General features: G+C 45.2%; 1 non-coding gene across 1 annotated transcript in view; it reads left to right on the top strand.

Annotated features, from left to right (window-relative positions):
• Window positions 1-7,130: 7,130 nt before the first annotated feature.
• Window positions 7,131-7,500, top strand: part of LOC120849716 — a 1,816-nt gene continuing 1,446 nt past the window's right edge. Inside the window, exon 1 of the ribosomal RNA XR_005717983.1 lies at window positions 7,131-7,500. This exon is cut by the window's right edge and continues 1,446 nt beyond it. This is a non-coding gene — a ribosomal RNA (small subunit ribosomal RNA).

The following is a 7,500-nucleotide window of genomic DNA, read 5'->3' as shown; positions in this document are numbered from 1 at the left end:
CTGCAGCCTTGGAATAAACGTTTCTTTTCACCCAACGCGGCATTCTTATTTCTTGACACGATATATTTGATGACCGAGGCTCGTAACGCGCGCCCGTTCTTGGAATATTATGTGCTCGGTCGTTTGAACATTCCATCTTGACCCTATTCGTCAAAAGTGTCCGGCGACCGTGTAGTAAATGCGCTGCAGGCGCAATGAGGTGTCCTTGTGCTGCATAGACGAACGTATCCCTTTCGACAAGCCGCGTTCTGAAAGAAGAAAAAGAGGAGAAGAAAACATTTTTCGTGGCGCTTTTATTTTCTGCATGCATAGCAAGCGACATCGAAATGTCGTGCAGTATCCTCAATTTCACTTGGTCAACAGGTCCCTCGTTTTCAACAGCTCGGTGTCACTCGGAACTCTGGACAGGTGTTCACCTCACTCACAAGTGTGGGGACGTAATCCATCCACCAAGACCATGCCGGTGAACGAAAGCTGCACGTCGAAGGAAGGAAGGCTGGCTTTGACGCTGCAGAGCCAACGAAAACGAAACTGTGTGCCTCTCTCGAGTGTCCTTGCCTTCACGTTGCTTGCACATGGCGGAAGTGTGTTCGCTCCTCGAGTTTTCTTCTTTGTTGAACCATTAGGGACGCGTGTACTCGTCGGGATTTCGTCGCGACGGTCCAGCCACCCCTCGCGTTCGCTTCGCTCACGTAAACAAGCACAACGCCAGCGTACTTCCCCGATTCGCTAAAAACAACCATCCGACTCTCGCGTAGCATTGTCACTTGCGTATTTTGTGTCTTTTACCATCCAAACCAGATGGCGCTGCGCAGTTAACGGCTCGAAAACCGGAGCCTTGCTTTAGGTTCGTTAGATGACGCCACTAATCATTCATTTTTTTTTTAATTTTTTTTTTTTAGTTTTTACTTTTTGTTTAAATTAATTGATTTGATTTTACATTACGTCGTCTCGTCATATAAACAGCAAATATTTAAACAATTTAGGCGCGCCTCCGCATCTATTTGGGCGCCGACCACCTGGCGGCGCTACTTATTTTCCAAATTCTGTTTACAAAGTATGACGGCGTTTTCATCTATCTAGCGGTCTCCTACATTTTTTTTTTATTATAATTTTTTTTTTGCTTTTGCTTTGCGTTGTTCCTGCGGAGTGATAGTTCTTGGTGAGCTCGGACGCTTTCCAACGCGTTAAGATTCTGGAGTGCAAACTTGTAAGAAACCTTTGCAACCGTGAGTAGTATGCAGTCGGCGCTGCTTGCACGCGATGTATTTTCGACGCGTTTTGTCCGTCTTATTGCCCGCGTGCGTTGGCGTACCTGGTTTCTGAAAGTGTGCGCGTCTCCCACGTGCATCTTAAACCATGCGTGGTCATTGCATGTTTTCGCTTGAGGAGATATCCATTTCCACCAGTGAGTAGTGTTCATTCGCCGCCGCTTCATCGCGATGTGCTTTTGACGTCTTTTTGCTTCTCTGTGCCGCCCGCCCTCCGTGCTTTCCGAAGGTGAACGCATGGTTTCGCTTTGCAGTGCGCGCTCTGCAGCGTGGTGTTGTGGCGTGGTTCCGGTGAAAGTGCCTGTGGGTGACCTCGCGTGCGTCCGTAATTCCCTGCCTTCGGCCTACTCAGCGTGGACGTCATTTCTGTCCTGTGACCTGCTGCTCAGTGCTCAGTGCTGTGCTTGTGCAAGGCCTCCGGTGTGGGTGCCGTGTCCTACGTATCGCCCAACTAGGTTCTACTTGTGCCCCTTATTAATTCATTATTATGTGTCGTGTGTGTGTGTGCTCTTTGAGCAGTTTCCGTTCTTGTGCCGTCCGTCCAGTGAAAGGATTTTTTTTTATTTTTTTTATTAAGTTACGGCGCTTGTTTTCGTGCAGCTCTACGTGGTCGTGTCCTCGTACGCAGTGGTGTGTTTGTGGAAAGTCTCTCGTTGTGTTGTGTTGTGCAGTGCAGTGCAGTGCAGTGCAGTGCAGTGCTGTGCATGCGCCAAAGCCTCTGGATAAAAGAAAAAAAAATATATATATATATATATATATATATATATATATATATATAAATACACATTTTTTTTTTCTAATTTTTTTTTAATTAATTTTACATGTGGTAAGTATGCATGACTTATACCATCCTTTGTATTGATTTATTTGGGTCGTGTCTTTTTTTTCCACATTATTAGCCTTATTGTTCTCCTCCTCCTCCTCCTGCTTATCATTATTGTAGAAATGTTTTCCTTTTTCTTTTTTTCCTCTTTCTTTCTAAGCTTTTAGTTTCCACCAGAGTGTCGAACCGAATTTTTTATTGGTTTGCTTCGATTTGCGGGAGCACAAAAGTAATGTAGGACATTAAAATAGCACAACAAATAGAAGAACAAGAGGTATACAGGACAGGCGCTGATGTTGAACTAATTTCATTCAGGAAAAGTGAACATGTATATACACACGACAGGCAAAGCAGCACATATTCTTAAGGGCAGAAGATATTTGAGCTGGGATGCTGGTGTCTCCCAGCACGATCAAACCATCCGGGGCTATTGCCGCCTTCCCGGCTGCCCTCGGCACTTATCGTGAATAAAAGCTATATATGTATGTTTACTTTTCCTGGATAAAACTAGTTGAAAGTGAGTGCCTGTCCTGTATACTCCTTGTCCTCGTCTTTTTTGCGCTATTTTATATATTTTACTAAGATGAACCAACAGCGTACCGTATTAAAAAGAAAAAGAAGAAGCTAAAGTGATATTATATTTACCTGGTGCTTCTTTTCGCAATAGGCACTATTTCAAGAGTGCAAACGGGTATCTTTCCATTCATTTGTAGGGTTCGCTTATTTTCAGGTGCCGAGAAATAAATTGCTTTATTTAAATTTGATGGAGCAGTAAATGACAAGCTACATACATATCTGTCTTGCCTTGTTTTTTTTTTTTGTGTTATATTTTAGCCTGAATTTAAAAGTTATCAGTCTGTTGGGTGGCCTAAAATACAGGTGATTGGCATTTAAGGTTTTTTTTCTTTACAAGATAATGGTTGATTCAATTTAGCAAGTAAGCATCAATTGTGCTTCCTTCATCTTAAATAGAGCTAAGCAATCAACTCGACATGACGGCTACTTAATTTGTCGCTTTCTTACCGCCTGTTTTCCGAAACTGTGTGCTTTCTTTTCGTCGTCATCGACTTTGGGCTGCCGCTCCAAGTCCATAGAGCCTTTTTTTTTTTTCAGCTATCCCTGCCGTACACCCTTGTACTTCTATTCATCGTCAGACTAATAGACAGTTATATTTTCTTCCGTACAGTTCCAAGTTGGCGGGTCAGTTTCGGTTCGGCTGAAACCCCGAACTCCTCGGTTCCGGTTTTTCGTTCGCTTCGGTTTTCGGTTCGACACTCTGGTCTTCACCGTGCATGGCACCACCCCCCTTCCTTCCTTCCTTCCCTCCCTCCCTCCCTCCCTCCCTCCCTCCCTCCCTTCTTCTCTCCCCTCTTCTCCTCCCTGCAAGAAAACAAACTGTCGTTTCGAAATGTTTTCTTACTTGAACTGTGAAGGTTTTCAAGTGCATTTCCTTTTCTCCTTTATTGAGCGCACAATTCTAGAGTGGAACTTCCCTTCTGACATTGCAATAAAGTTTCCTGCACAAGGAAGAAAAACCTGCCATTTGACCTCCCTTGTGTGTGCAAAGTGTCAATGTTCCTATATTATGCTTGAACATGGTCTTTTTGTCTTCCTATTTGTCGCAGAAATCATGTATGTGTATGTATGTATGTATATATATATATATATATATATATATATATATATATATATACCAATATCGCAATTTATGGATTAATCTTGCACGACCTGTGAAAATCACGTATCTCTGGCTTTCCTCACGTTCGATTTTCGAGCAATTTCTGAAGCTAGCTTGGGGAGATTGATTTCGCTCGCACACAATTCGAGGCGCGAGGACGGGCATGTACGAACGCCTACGTAGTCGGGACGGTAAACAAAACTTACACAAATTAAAATCGTGCGCAGATAATAAAAGAAAGAGCAACAAAAAGGTATGGGCGTCTTTCTTTACTAATTTCTTTTTTTTTTCTTTTTTATGATTGTTTGCGGACGGGCTTCTTAAACGATACCAAAAAGCGAGACACAATTTGACAAACGGGTCACGTCACAAGAAAGAAAATCCCACATCCTCAAGCGTGTAAAAAATGCACGCAATATCTACAGTACTGGAATTGGAAGCGCTGCCAATCTCGCGTGCACTAGCCCAAATCGCGTTGCTCCCGCTCACGTCAAAGCGACGCAGACCTCGTCGGAAAGGTACGCTTTCTGACGCGGTCAACCGGTAAAAACACTATATATTGTAAAATTCTGTACTTTGCACGTGATTAATTCAGACTGCTTTGCGGCTAACTAAGCGCGCGTTCCTTCCGAATGAAACGAAAGAGCGAGATTAGAAATAGAGGGAATAATTCCCGTGAAAAGAAAGAAATTCGTCTCTTATTGAGCTTGGCAGTAAAGCACGCGACATCTCCAGTATTCCGTTTGAAAGCGTTGTTCATGGCAAGTGCAGTAATATACAGTGTTCGGCTCTCGCCCAGTTGAAAGCGCCAGAAAGCCCGTGTCGCCTCGCGACACGGGTAACCGCTAGAAAACACGCACATTTTAAAGTCGCGTGATTTGCACTTGATTCCTCGGAAGTACTTTGTGGGAGACGAAGCGGGCGTTCCATGCCAAGGACACGGAAGAGAGAGATTAGAAATAGAGCGAACAATTCGCGTGAAAAGAATAATATTTGTCTCCTATCAAACTTGCCAGAAAAGTAAGCGAGATTTCCAGTATTCCGTTTGAAAGCGCTGCCCGTCGCAAGTGCAGTAGTGTACAGTGTTCGGCTCTCGCCCAGTTGAAAGCGCCAGAAAGCCCGTGTCGCCTCGCGACACGGGTAACCGCTAGAAAACACGCACATTTTAAAGTCGCGTGATTTGCACTTGATTCCTCGGAAGTACTTTGTGGGAGACGAAGCGGGCGTTCCATGCCAAGGACACGGAAGAGAGAGATTAGAAATAGAGCGAACAATTCGCGTGAAAAGAATAATATTTGTCTCCTATCAAACGTGCCATAAAAGTAAGCGAGATTTCCAGTATTCCGTTTGAAAGCGCTGCCCGTCGCAAGTGCAGTAGTGTACAGTGTTCGCCTCTCGCCCAGTTGAAAGCGCCAGAAAGCCCGTGTCGCCTCGCGACACGGGTAACCGCTAGAAAACACGCACATTTTAAAGTCGCGCTATTTGCACTTGATTCCTCGGAAGTACTTTGTGGGAGACGAAGCTGGCGTTCCATGCCAAGGACACGGAAGAGAGAGATTAGAAATAGAGCGAACAATTCGCGTGAAAAGAATAATATTTGTCTCCTATCAAACGTGCCATAAAAGTAAGCGAGATTTCCAGTATTCCGTTTGAAAGCGCTGCCCGTCGCAAGTGCAGTAGTGTACAGTGTTCGGCTCTCGCCCAGTTGAAAGCGCCAGAAAGCCCGTGTCGCCTCGCGACACGGGTAACCGCTAGAAAACACGCACATTTTAAAGTCGCGTGATTTGCACTTGATTCCTCGGAAGTACTTTGTAGGAGACGAAGCGGGCGTTCCATGCCAAGGACACGGAAGAGAGAGATTAGAAATAGAGCGAACAATTCGCGTGAAAAGAATAATATTTGTCTCCTATCAAACTTGCCAGAAGAGTAAGCGAGATTTCCAGTATTCCGTTTGAAAGCGCTGCCCGTCGCAAGTGCAGTAGGGTAAATTGTTGGGCTCTCGCCCAGTTGAAAGCGCCAGAAAGCCCGTGTCGCAAAGCGACACGGGTAACCGCTAGAAAACCCGCATCTTTTTCTTTTGTTAATCCCGTGCTTCTCACTTCGTTCCTTGAGAGGACTTTGTCGGAAACTAAGTGGCGGGGCCTTCCAAACGAAACCAATGGTAGAAACAATGAAGTGAGCAAAGAAGAGTAGTGTAAAGAAAGAAAATTGCCTATTATGAAGCCTGCCGTAAACACGCGCGATACCGCGAGCATTCGGATTAAAAGCAGTGACAATCTCACTTACTATAGCGCTCATTGTTCGGCTCTGACACAATTCAAAACGCATGAAACGCCCCGTGTATATATTGGTTTACTTTGTAATAACAAAGTCGATAAACTTTCTGTTGACCATGTTAACATGAACTGAAAGTCGAAAAGAAGTAATCAGAGTCAAGCAGGGGTCAGCACGTTTTTAATAAAAAGCGAGAAATAATTTTTTTTTATAGGGGTAGGATGTATGTACGTATGTATGTATATATAGAGGCAGACAGGAAAAAAAGAACATTTATATATATATATATATACACACAAACATACATACATACATATATATATATATATATATATATAAGGAGAGAGAGAGGGGAAAAAAATAAGAAAGAAAGGACAAATAAATGATACTGAATAACGAGGAGCCACATAAGTGAGAGACAGTAAGTCAGTAAGTCAGTCAGTCAGTCACCGAAACTGATAACCACAAACTATGTACAGAATGCTCTTGAAGGATCTTCTTTATACTTATCGGTGCTATTATGTGGAGGTGGGGTCTGTCGAGCGTTCGATTGGTGCGAGCGTCGTCTGACGACGTCGCCGACGCCTTTCGCCGCCGTCTCGGCCGCTGCCTCCGCCGCATGGTCGTTACAGCAAGGTACCTGCGATCTCTGGCGTCTGCCGTTGGGGTCGGTTCTCGGGTGCACCTGTGTCTTGAAAACGAATGCGAGAGGAGGGTGTTTCGGAGCGTCCGCGCCAACCGAACGGTGTGAAATGACGAGTGCGTTCTGACCGAAGGCCGGGGTGCGTCCTCGCGTCCTCAAGAGACCTGAAAGCTCGGCAACGCTGCGAAGGCGTCGTCAATGATTTTTTTGGCGTACGACTTTCTGTTGCTACGACGAGAAAGAAATTTATGCGCTTCTTGCCGCGTCGGTACCGACCTCGGTCGGGGATATTCCGGCTGCGCGCTCGAACGTGCTTCATTTCTTCTTGGATTTGGAAGTAATTCCTAAGCGTTGTGTGTGTTTGCGGTTCGTAAGGGGCGCCTGACGGTGGCCCCGCGTCCGCGCGTTGGTAGGGTTTTGGGCGACCCACCACGAAAAGATTACCTGGTTGATCCTGCCAGTAGTCATATGCTTGTCTCAAAGATTAAGCCATGCATGTCTAAGTACATGCCGAAACAAGGCGAAACCGCGAATGGCTCATTAAATCAGTTATGGTTCCTTAGATCGTTTCTTCCTACTTGGATAACTGTGGCAATTCTAGAGCTAATACATGCAGTGAGCCCGAAGCCCCTCGGGGCGACGGGTGCTTTTATTAGACCAAGATCAATCGGGCTTCGGTCTGTTTTGTGTGGTGACTCTGGATAACTTTGTGCTGATCGCACGGCCACGAGCCGGCGACGTTTCTTTCAAGTGTCTGCCTTATCAACTGTCGATGGTAGGTTATGCGCCTACCATGGTTGTTACGGGTAAC

This window comes from Ixodes scapularis, unplaced genomic scaffold (genome assembly GCF_016920785.2).
Source record: "Ixodes scapularis isolate PalLabHiFi unplaced genomic scaffold, ASM1692078v2 PGA_scaffold1__304_contigs__length_218370807, whole genome shotgun sequence".
Taxonomy (NCBI): Eukaryota; Metazoa; Arthropoda; class Arachnida; order Ixodida; family Ixodidae; genus Ixodes; species Ixodes scapularis.
Note: the sequence above shows the minus strand (reverse complement) of the source record. Positions and strands in the feature narration are given on the sequence as shown.